Here is a 12,685-nt window from a genome sequence, read left to right on the forward strand (position 1 = left end):
AATCCTCAAAAGTGAAAAACTATTTTCTACACAAAATAGGATATTATGATGAGCATTTTTGGCAGTGTATATTGTGTGCCGGATCCACAACAAGAAAGGACTCAGTCCTTTGTGATCAGTCAGTATTACTGGTTGAGTTGTCTAATTTCCAACCGCCTTCCTAGGTTGACAATAAGACTTATCTGATTCAGTGTTAAAAATAAAATCTCCAAAATGCAGTAACACTTGCGCTATAAATGCCTCTATGACCTCCACTGGGACAATTGAAATTTACTCAGACAATCCACCTTTCGCCATTTTTGGTTAATTGAACTCCCAAACAATATTGTCAGTTGGAATTGGTCATTAGGTGGGCAGTGAGTTTACTAACACAACCTTTTAGTTGTGATATTACACTTACGCCAACTTGAAGTGGAAATGTTTTGGTGTAAGAAAACCGTTCGTATGTATCACTGAACTCCTCCTAAACAGCTGGACCGATTTTAATAACATCCTTTGCTGACTTCAGGCAGATTTGAGAATGGGTTTGGATTTACAAACGTAAAACTGTTACAAATTAAATTTAGAATATACAAAATCAAAGATTTCGAAAGCGCCTGCACATGGCGGGCTGAACATGCTCCGGTAGCAGTAGCTCACAAAGACATAAAATTTGTTCCCTCTTTTGTTACAGTGCCGTGCTCATTTTCTTAATGAGCGATATCTCAAACAAACTCTCCGTTTTGTCGTTGGTTTGTAGTCGTGTCATCTTTGGTACCGATGGATGCCCTTTGGTGAACGTGATTGCAGAAGTTTGAACTTTGACTCGTACGCTATTTACAGGATGGATTCCCTCCTAACTTGTGTTCTTCAACGATGCCAGGGACTGTTGTTAGCGACAAGAGGGAGTTGTTGGAAGTGACCCGTTCTTTCATGGACCCCGCTTACAGCCCTGGAGACTCTGAACGAGCTGGAAGTGCCCCTCCCCCCCTTGTATGAAAGCAATGAAGCTAGAACAACAACGGTGTTATAGGTATCAATACATATATCCTTCTCTACTACATCTATCATGTAACGTCTATATTTTTATATTATTCCTAAATCTAGAAATAAATCAGCTTCATTTGGACGATTTTTAAAAAGTGTAAGTTGGATAAACAATTAAAATACCCCCATTGCATGTTGGAATAACGAAGTTTAAAAACTAAAATGTTAACTTTTGTTTTAACAGAACTAAAACTAATTATCACCTTGAAAGCGGCTAAAGAAACCCAACTAGCACACTCTTTGGTAGTAGGCCTATGATAAAATGTCAGGTGTTAACAGTTCATTTTGCTTATGCATTGTCAAAGTTCCTTGTAAAACTTTCAGTGGTCTTAGTATTGTTCGATAGGGCTCGATTTCCAACATTAAATCTATACAACCAACTCTATTTGGATCTTTTCATATTTTTTATATATTTTTATATATTTTAACACCTTATGTTCTATTAAAGTAAAAATAGTTACAAAATCTCTTAAAAGGAGTGCCCATGCATTCTTAGATATGTTCCCATAAATTGCCCATTTGTTTCTTGGACCAAAAATTGCTGATGTCAGAATCACGTTTCGTATACATTTTCGCTTTTTCAACAAATATACTACCAATTCTATGAACAATTGTCCCTTAGTGTAATGGTTCCTAGGATGTTGTATGGACACAATTCAAAGCAGACAAAATAATACAAATATTGTTCTTTTTCCTTCAGTGTTTCCTCTTACGCCACCAACTTGCTATGTTGACAACAACACTCCGTTCCCACATGTTGAACTATAAATTGTTTAACGCTGTGTATGTTACCCTACACACTCTGTAAGATTAATGTATAATATGACCACCGTTAATTACTTATTGCATATTTAGAGTCTATTCAGCTTCAAGTTGGATTAGTTTAAAACAATGTAAAAAAAAATGAGCGTAGACCTCCAAGTAAAAGAGATCTAGTTTATTATTCAAGTTTACTACAACAGTGGTTTATTTGTTTCCCCGCAGTGCCACTATAACATGCAAACATAGTTTAACCTCAGTTGACATTGCTAAACTGATGGCACTTACAACAGACGTCAAGCATTCATCGCTAGCGGTGTACAACAGTAACGGATTAATTTGTTACAGAGCAGCATGGAACACACAACGTTTAGAACATGTTTACCTCTGGTTTCAAATACTTTCCAGGGGTTTTGATTTGGATAAAGTAAAGTAGACTGTTTATACCAAAATTTTCAGGCTTCCAAAAATATTAAATGCTGTGACATGCAATCTCTGTTTACTATTAATATTATTTATATAATATAATGTACAACTCATTTTTTATACTACAATTTTATAAAATACAACTCTTTAAACAGATTCTTTTGTTTCTTAAAGTTACCAAAAATCCAGAATAAAATTTCAAAGTCATTCGATTTGGAAGTGTGTATACTGAAGAATATATTATACTGAAGAATTCTCAACCCCACCGATAATATTGTAATCTTATAAATAATATTGAATGTTTTTTTTTTTTTACTTAAAACACAAATTTCATTATTTGGAAATAGAATGTGAAGATTTTTGTGTACAGCAGGGATAAAAAAGAGTAAACAAAAATGTAATCGTTTAGAATTTTGGGTTATAAAAATATTTTGTTGCTTTTTGAACAAAGGTCAATAATCTTTTTGGATCTATAGCAATAATTTCACATTTGCCCGATTCATAAACATTATCTAACAAAAATTTTTATCAGTTTCAAACTATATCACAGTATTACAACGTAACACTAAAACAATTAATTAAATGACACAAAAAGAAAAAGTAAAAAAATGATACTCCATTTAATTATCCTGAAGTTCAAAAGAAGGTAACTAATTTATTATCTACTGAATATGTTACAGCGTTCATTTTTTTTTTCACAGTCCGTTGACAGTATCGGTGATTCAAAAATACTTGTACATTTATTCTCAAATTTTTGATAATCAAGAAATACTTTTATTTCTCACTTAAAAATTTAAAGTATATTAATTTATTACGTCAAACTTAATGGAAACCATAAATGAATAGAGAGACTACACACATATTTACAATTATTTTTACTGGCAACAAAGTAAAGCAAAATTAAATTGGTGTTGTAAAATGTTTCGTTCTCTATTATTATCTACTGTATGTGATTTTTCGCATACAAATGTGTCGCTTACGGACATGTCGCTCATAGTTGTATTTAAATCTGGCACACAGTTGTTGCTAACGATATTACGTTGACGTAAAAGCTATCAATTGATTACTGTTGTTAGGTGGTGAATGTAGGAACCATTAATATTGTCTTATCAAATTTGTCAAGTAATAATAATTGTCATTTATTAATCTAAGTTAACAACCGTGAGTGTTACTCACAGTCACTGGTGATTTAATGGCTCAATAACTCTCTGTCTAGGCAGGTCTTGGCCACTTGCCCGGACCTGGCCTCACTAATATGGTCGTAATCTGCCATTTGGGGGCTAATATGTTACTTGTGCCTCTTATCTGTAGGCGCTTACACCAGCTTCATAGACGAATCCGTTCCGGGTTATTAAAAAGAGATACAATTAACTATTCGTACAATTAACAAGACGATTTGTTTTACTCTTAAAAGTTTAATAAATAAGTATTATTTTTTAATAATGCTGATTAATATCAATAATATTATGATTTCAAAAATTTATAAAATAATTCAAATCCTTGACTTGACGCGATGTCCTGATGCCGTACCGACCAGTTGTCGGCCAACATCACATCACAGTAATTGAATCTGCGGTTACCATGGCAGTCTAACGTTGTTGTCTTGACAAACTCTGCCTTTACTACAAGATTCCATGACGATGTCGGCTTACACAGATTTAATATTTTGGCGAAGTTGAGAATAAACTATTTGAACACGAAGAGGTTGTATAATATATTCATATTTAAGATGAATTTTTATTGGTTTGTTAATTCTGATTCAGTAAAAATTAATATTATTCAGATAAATAAAAATAAATGTTTATTTTAAGATAAAACATACAAGAACAAAATGAATGTATTTACAAAAAATGTATTATGTTGTATGGAGTAAGAAATAATTATTTTCCCGTTTATATGGCAGTGGGATGTTTATATAAAAATACTATATGTCTTATACAAATTATGGATTAGTTCGATTTTTAGATTTATTAATAATAACACTAGGGAGTATTCCACAGGGAGTGTACAGGTTTAATATTCTGTTGCCTTCTCATTCTCTCACAAATGATTTAAAGATTTTTCACGTTTTTGCGGAATGTATTGCGAAATCAGGAAGGCAAATAATTTGGTTTTTTTTTCTTCTCGGAATGTATACGATAAACGACACGAGAAAAGATTATGTAAATTTTATAATGTGTTTGAAATTCCTACTCACGAGGTACATCATCTTCACTGAGAAAAATAAAATTTGAAATTTTTAATTATATTGCAGAGAGTGAAAAATGTAACAGCATTAATTTTTAAAAAACACCTATTTTATAATGTGCTTGAAGATGAACTAAACAGAAAAGTAAGATTCAGTTCCCACGTACTTGATTTAAATATGTGTAAAATTGTCTCGCTAAGTTAAATTTCAGTAACAGTTATTGTTATTAATAAGCATAATTGTATTTATTAAAACTCCAAGAACACAGTTATTTAATGAAAGCAGTGTACATGAAAATGTATTATATAAGCAACAGTATAGGACTATTGCAATTTTAGAAATAAGTTGGACCAGCTATAACTCTACTGGTATATACTCTACTTGTATATACCATTGTTTAGTTTCGGAAATTAGAAAAGCAACTTACTAAATTATGCTACGCGACAAAAAGCGAATTCAGTCAAACAATAATTAACAACTTTCGTTGGAGTTGGTTTAGTCTTATAAACAATGACTTGGATTGGTCAATTTTATGCTTCTTAGCTTTGAGAAGAAATGTCAATATTCAAGTAAAACTTTATATTATTTTCCAGACATAAGTAAAAACATGTCAAATTTCGTAAATTAGCATATTGCATAAACATTCCATGATTTGTTTTATAACCTATGACCTAAATATACTAAATCTCAAAATTTGTTTAGTAAAAGTGAATCTGAATCTCGTTTTTTAGCAAATTTTGGATGTCTTGATGATGTACAGTTCAATTGATGTACTTTAAACACTTATTAAAAAAACTACTTTGGAGAATCTTGATGAGTGTATATCTTTAACAGATTGCTTTCTTTATTAAATATGCCTTAAACTATCATTTCCCACAAAAATCTCATGCATTGTAAAACTACCAGGAGGATGTTCTCATCATGGGTAAAACGTCCTCTATGTCTAATAAACTACTCGGGAGGGTATATTTTTTGCCCTACGTTGTTGAAAACTTTTGGGAGAACTTGTTCGGCTAACTCACTGTTCCTATTTTACACCGAATTGATTTTATTCAAAATTACAATTTTAAACCAAAATCTCGCCAGTGATTTTAAAAAGGTGAACGTAATATCACCAAGTTGATCGGACCTTTCAGTCACCTCCTCTTGTCACAGAGCTTCAATCCTAATATGAAAACATCACATATTAACAAGTAAATTATGTGTTATATGATTAAAAAATAAATAATTGGAGATGGTCAGTATAACAGATCCACATACACTAACAGACAACAAATCTGCATGAGTTTGTTATTTACCTACACCACGCGAGCAGCCAATACTCGGAAAGTTTCCATCGCTCACAGCAAATACCCAATCAGTGAACCTTCCCCCTTCCTCACTTTGTCCACCCTTCCCCACCCTCAACTCAAATGCCAGTGTTATTTACCGGACTAACGCTTTTTATTCCTCTTTTTATCTAATAAAAGCAATATCCGATTTCAATATCTGTCAAGCCTGTATTCACTTCCGAGTAATATTAGTAGTAGTTTCCGCCGTACATAACTTTTCTGCTCACTGTGAAACAACCAACCAGAACCTTTCCAGTTAATTAATTAAACACTTTTATATAACAAAGGATTTTTATGATTCATTTATTTTCTGGAGTTTAAAATTACATCGTCATTTGTTGTCGGTTTGTCATAGTTTGAATTTATATCGAAAGAATTTCTATCATTTATATTCTAAGATTTTTTTAACTTGTATTTAAAATTTGGTTTTTAGGAGCTCCTAAATTTTACTCTTACCCATTCTGATTATCTTGCTACTCCTAAAACAGAGCAGAGGTTCTTATAGGACTAAATACATTAAGAGGTTTCATCAGCTTCTTAACCTATGTGAAGTGCGGGTGCTTGTAACCCTTAAAAAAATTCTTCAGTTCCATAAAAACACAATATATATTATATAATAATACACAATATATATATATATATATATATATATATATTATAAATGTCACAATCATAATAAATGAAATTCTGAAAACGTTTCAGTATAATGTTTTCATGGTATATCAGTATGTAGATTATTGAGAGTTTGATTATAAATATTTTTACACAAAGGTATACCACGGAATTACCCGAAAAAAATTAAGTGCATAACTTACAAGACTTGGTGGAATAAAAAGACTTAGAATTAAACCTGTAAACCAAATTGAAGGGTGTGGAGAACAGTAAGAGCGAACAAGTTGCACACAACACGAGGGTGGTGAGTTTAAGGGTTGAAAAGGCCCGGAGTCAACTGTGACACCTGTAAGTCTGCTTAATTACTTTCCCTTGCGTAGATGGTTACTAGTTGAAGATTTAGCCGTTTTATACTGTATACTACATGCAGCATAGCTTAGCCTCTCTTATCGGATTTGAAATAAATGTTTAATGTTCTTCTCTGAGATGACATTGTCGCGTTTAACGTGCATTGACACTACTGACGTCACATATTGTATTGATAGTAGAATGTTAAAACTAGGGAAAGCTTTTTTTTACATGAACAATAATACAATCTCATATACCGTCAATCATCAATAAGCTACATAATTTTTTTAAATAGTACTTCTGTTTCTGTAACTATGTGCAATTTAATCTTTATCAGAGGTTTATAGTTGCAATGCTATTGACAAAGGTGAGAAGCTTCATTTAAGGTTTTGAAATGTCAGGGAAAAATTATTATTATTATATGAATAAAATGTTCACATCTTGTATAGTACATACGTTAAAATTACGCAATTCAAGAGTAATACAAGAATAATATAATATACGTTTCAAAGATGTATTAAAATTTTGGGTTTTATCACTTCAATAAAAGTGGATATGCTAATTTGCATTCGATTATGTAAATAAGTAAACTTAAAAATTAATGTTATCCAAATATTTAAAATAATTTTTTCTATGTTATAGTTCTTTAATAACGGAAAATAGACGTATCCGACAATATTTATGGAATAATTGTCATGAAAAGTTTTGAATTAATTTAATTGTTAGATCATAAAAGGTGCACTTTGCTTTATTATCCTGACAGGTTTTTTTGAGGTGCGATACATGTACTAGGCATTTGTTTAATTTTAAATACTTATAAAGTCAGGATTTTGTATATTTTTAGTAACTTTTCTGTTTAGTTTGCAAGATGTGTTTTAGTATAAAAAAACAATTGCCATTTGTTATAAATAACACTGCGAATAAATATATGTGTTTTGAAATATATGTATTGTTTTTTAAACGTAGGTTTCCTTTAAATGCTCTTTATACAGGGTGTTTTAAAACTCTTTTTAAATCGTTTGTATGGTAATAGTAAACCCATTTTTTACAGGTATAATTGGATTTTTAAGTTTTTAGCATTCTGTCTGTGTGTGTGTATGTGATTTTTTATTAAAAACATGTATTCTATAAGTCCCATCTACATACATTTTTTTTAATACACAAATTGGATAAAACTACAATATATGCGTTGAATGCTTCATCAGTTTGTTTTAATTGTCGTGCCTTTTGTTTAATTCTGTGTTGAATTTTGCACGGGTAAATATTTCATGATTCAGGTGTAGGTTTTGGAATCAGGTTGAAGGGCACTTATTGCAAACTAAATATCTACATGGTAGTTGTATAAAATAGTTTTAACAAATTTACTTCACTGTCAATCTTGATTCTTGATATGTTCAAGTGAATTTTTAATACACATGCTATTAATATTACAATACAAAAATACTGCCTATAACCTACAATGGATAGACCATAAATGTTTTCTCACGTACATAATTTTATTTGCTGTACTGAAAAACTGGCTCGATTAAAACTAAAAAGCGTGCACTACCTTCAATAAAAATGCAATATTTCGGTGATATTTTACTTAATTTATTTCAAAGATGTATTGTTGGATTGTTGGACTAATAATAACATATTCAGCAAACAATTATTTCAGTAAAAATTATTTGTTAAATGCTTGTATTTTTAGTATCTTGAAGCCAACAACTTAGTTGCATTCTTATTACATTTAAAAATATACATTACTAATTTCAATAAAAAATTGAATAAAATTATTTGATACAAAAACGTATACCTATTTACAGACAGTATACCAAAACTTTAAAATACGACTATATTAACTATTAGTTATTACGAGTTCACTATTAGCATAGGAACGATACTCTAAAATATCAGATAAGAGTTTTAAACAAACCTGTACACGAGAAAGATTTAATATTATATCTTAAGAAAGATTTTAAGAACACCTACATTCAAAATTATATGTTTAGTAGAAACCTACGTTCTATTAGGGTATCAACTGACATTCTTATAATTTGCAGACCAATTTTTAATTTTAATAATAGAAAATGTTTTGTTGTTAAGCAATTTTTTTTAATAATTATGTTTATACAAATTATCTTCAATAATTTTCAGTATTTTAAATAAGTTTTACTACCAAATGTAAGCAAATGCATTTTTACTCAAATTTTAGTAAAAAATTTGTATCAACAAATTATGTTATGTAAAGAAATGTAAAACTATCTATAAGTTTTTTTAAAGTATTTCATTACATAACTGTGTGAATGAGCTTCGACAAATATATTCCGCATCTCTAAGAAAAAGGTTTTCAATACTTTATAATAGGTAAATAATATCTATGAGTAATATAATGAATTCATTCGTCCGTGATCCACAATTTGTATACTAAAAGAGCCGTCCAACTTTCATGGAAACAAATTTAGACTGTTTTCAACATTAATATGTTTAAGCAATGAACTGAACAATGTAACTACACTGAATTGACGTTGAAATGTCATCATTTCCCTTGTATAATTGGATAGAATTTCTTATCATGCTTTGTGATGCCTTCAAGTAATTTTTAAGATTACAATTCCAAAAACCTATTATTCAAGCCAAAACGAATGTATGGAAAACCGTTAACATTAATTTTAAATGCTTTCTCGCCAAGGGAAGGTGAACAACTAACTTTACAAGTTTCTAGTTGACTACGTATATTTGGAAAGTATATTCAGAGATGTAAATGGAGTTTGCTCGACACACAATGCCTCCTCCATCCTCCCTGAGCGCCAAAGCTCACGGCGCACCTTTTGTTAACAGAATCACAGTTCATCTTCTGTAAATGTCAGCAGGAATGTACGTTGTAGACACAATGTTCTGTTGCGCCCCCCCCAAATTTATGTAGGGTTAGCTCCTCGACATTTCCCAGACAATAGGAGGTTTCCGTACGAGATAAACCCTTCTAATAAAAACAATATGGTTAAGTACAATTGTACATGTATTTACTACTCGTGAATAATAAACTCTACTTTTACAATGTGATGTTAGTTATCAAATATATTTGGAAATGTGTGTGTGTGTGTGTGTGTGTGTGTTTAATTTGTATTTTCAAGTTTTAAAACCATTGATTTAGTGTCTCTGTTTTATATGAAATATGGATAAATTATTGATACATTTTATAAAACCAACCAAAATGTATTCTTTAGATAATAAATGTTATAGGGGATGGGCTATTTGTAATCACACTTTACTGCAATTTCTTCATTATTTCTACAAAACGAGTACTAGTAGTCAAGGAACTCCATTGCCTGGTTTACATCAACAGACCCACGACAACTGGGACTACAGTGTTATAAGTTTAAAATGTACTGCTATGTTTATGAAAGAAAACAGTTATAACACATCAGAACTTTTTTTCTTAGATTCGTTAAGACACCAGTTGGTTCTGCTTAGACTCAAATCAGACCCCGGCTAATGTTTCATATCTCACAGCATGTGTTAGCGTTAGTGCACCAATTTCAATATGAGTAACACAAAAATTTGTTACGGAATACTTTGCGGACCTGGACATTACATTTAATCTGAATCAGCTGTATCAGTCTTTGGTTGTGTATTCCATGAGAATGTAAACACATGTCGCTTCCCAACACTGTATTAAGATAAATATATTTATAACATTTGGAGTCCTTATTTCCTGATGTAATTTCTTTTTGACCAACTTAAATCGTTTGGGTATGATCAATAAATATCGTTGCCTTTTTATTATATTAGCAAATTGCGATATGCGAGGAGCTAAAGCTATCATTATGGTGGTAATACTTGTAAGTTCGACAGGGTGACTTATGCACCGATCCTAACGTGTACAATACATTTTTTATGGCTTCTAAAATGTTGTGTGTTCGCGCGTTAATATGCAGATGTTCTTCAAACTTTACAAGTCCTTCTTGTCTGAGTTATCTTGGATGAGTTCATTAACGAGATTTGAGGATTGGTATTCACATAAAAATCATATTTTGTTTGTAACATTTTTCTCTAATAACAATTAAGAAATCAATTATGAGCCCATAAGAATCATCATAACCTGCACAGTTTAAATTTTGGTTGGTTTAGAAAATTAGAATTACATTTTCTTTATAAAAATTGAATTTTCAATATCCCAAAATTTATTGAAACATGTATGCCATTTACTGAAATGTACGTCAAAAACTAAAATTTTTGTTTTTGTACAAAATTGCTGTTTAGTGGTTTTGAGAAAGTACTTCAGCGACCAACATAGAAGTATAGTATTGATTAATATAATTTTATAATTTAGTACAGTCAACACGGATTTTGTGAGTTTGGATTCACGTGGCTACTTTAACTTTTTCTAATCTGATGGTGATATTAACTATACTGATGTATCTGACAGTTTCAAGGATATCAAGCTAGAAAAATTAAAAAGGGAGAAAAAGTTTTTAGCGTTTCTCATATTAACCCTTTTGATACCCTTTCATTTTGACCTACACAAAAATGTGCGCAGCAGACTGTCAAATTCTTTCTTAAGAGAAATTCCTCTATAGATTTCAATACTAATTAGGTTATGTTCTCGTACAGTGCAAATTGGCTCTAGGCTCAAGGACTGTGAGGCCAATTAAGATTGTTCTTGGAGAAGGATTTTTCTAAGAATCGCTGATAAATATCGTATCAGCTTCTCTAAGAATAACTGACACTTAATATTTCAGTTCCCAGTAGGCAGATCGGTATTTATATACATTTATAACAATAAGTCATAGAGTATCAAAACTTTAAGCATTAAAGTTAACCAAGGAAATTGACTCATATAACAAACATGGATTGGGGCATATACTGTACTGTTTCAGGTTTGGGGTATATACTGTACTGTTTCAGGTTTGGGGTATATACTGTACTGTTTCAGGTTTGGGGCATATACTGTACTGTTTCAGGTTTGGGGCATATACTGTACTCTTTCAGGTTTGGGGTATATACTGTACTGTTTCAGGTTTGGGGTATATACTGTACTGTTTCAGGTTTGGGGTATATACTGTACTGTTTCAGGTTTGGGGTATATACTGTACTGTTTCAGGTTTGGGGCATATACTGTACTGTTTCAGGTTTGGGGTATATACTGTACTGTTTCATGTTTGGGGTATATGCTGTACTGTTTCATGTTTGGGGCATATACTGTACTGTTTCAGGTTTGGGGCATATACTGTACTGTTTCAGGTTTGGGGTATATACTGTACTGTTTCAAGTTTGGGGTATATATTGTACTGTTTCAGGTTTGGGGCATATACTGTACTGTTTCAGGTTTGGGGCATATACTGTACTGTTTCAGGTTTGGAGCATATACTGTACTGTTTCAGGTTTGGGGCATATACTGTACTGTTTCAGGGTTGGGGTATATACTGTACTGTTTCAGGTTTGGGGCATATACTGTACTGTTTCAGGTTTGAGGCATATACTGTACTATTTCAGGTTTGGGGTATATACTGTACTGTTTCAGGTTTACAGATACCGATTCTTTCTAAAAACGAATACAGAGGGTACACTGTTTATTGTAATAAACAAAAGAAGCGAACCTTATGATCTGCAAACTAGACATACATTTCCTTTTATGGAATAAAAATAATTGTAAATTGCATTTTTTTAATTACTAACTAGAAGAATGGTGTCATACGCACTATGATTATCATCAAAACAAAAACCTTTGATTTGAGTCAACCAACTGGAGTGGGATTAGGCTGAACCAAATGGGTGTATTATGGTTGCCATGTAATCTCCTTTCTAGAATTTCCTATCCTACTGCTATGGTTTCGAACTGCCTTTATTCGAACTGGAAGTAGGTAACAAACTACTTTGTTTGTTTTGACGTTTAATCTTTCAGATGTATGATATTTTATATTTTATCTAGTCAGGACAAGAAGAAAAAATCTACCATTGCATTAAAAAAGGACCTTTGTGCTGCTTCCGGTGTGACATGATATTCAGGATGGGT

This window comes from Homalodisca vitripennis, chromosome 1 (genome assembly GCF_021130785.1).
Source record: "Homalodisca vitripennis isolate AUS2020 chromosome 1, UT_GWSS_2.1, whole genome shotgun sequence".
NCBI classification, from domain to species: Eukaryota; Metazoa; Arthropoda; class Insecta; order Hemiptera; family Cicadellidae; genus Homalodisca; species Homalodisca vitripennis.